The sequence below is a fragment of the Octopus bimaculoides genome, chromosome 2, assembly GCF_001194135.2.
Source record: "Octopus bimaculoides isolate UCB-OBI-ISO-001 chromosome 2, ASM119413v2, whole genome shotgun sequence".
Taxonomy (NCBI): Eukaryota; Metazoa; Mollusca; class Cephalopoda; order Octopoda; family Octopodidae; genus Octopus; species Octopus bimaculoides.
Window position 1 is genome coordinate 110,672,527 of NC_068982.1, and position 810 is coordinate 110,673,336.

The following is an 810-nucleotide window of genomic DNA, read 5'->3' on the forward strand; positions in this document are numbered from 1 at the left end:
GTACCTCGCCTACTCATTGTAATAGAGTACAAGGGAAGGCACGCTTGTGGGTTCTGCGTGGCCCTCTCAAAACTGACAATTATCTTACGATTATAATAAACGGAGTAAATAGGTTTTGATCTCTTCATGGCTTTAACAAAGAAATTGGTGGGGCATCCGAAGTGCAAATAGCTTCAAAAATGGATCGTCATCGTACACATATACATATGCATTTATACATGCATATACACTTATGTATACATGTACACATATGTAAACAATAAATTATTGTACCAGCTGCAGCAGGATAACGAAAATCGATATCAATAAGTGTCGCATAATTTATTTGTTTGTAACGGGGCTGAAAAATACCGAGAGACCTTTAACATATTCCAGTAAATGTACGTTGGTGCTTCGAGAAATGTTGACTGAAATCCCACTTTGTGATAACTTGTTAAATTTTCCTTAATTTCCTATATACCTTAATGTTGATGTTTTGCATTTCACATGTACAAATTCATTTAAAGATACACGTTTTATCAGTGTTAACGTTTACTATATATCTCAATATTTGTATCAGATGCACAGCTTGTTTATAAGGATTCATATATTTTTTCTTTCAGTGTCATGTAATTTGTCGAATATATGTATGTATGTATGTACACGTAGGTATGTATGTGTGTGTCTATATATATAGGTATTTATGTGAATACGAGCACCCCCCCCCTGCATACATACATACATACATACATACATACATACATACACGTACTCCTCACATGTATATAATATATATAATATATTTGTATATATATATATATATATATATAT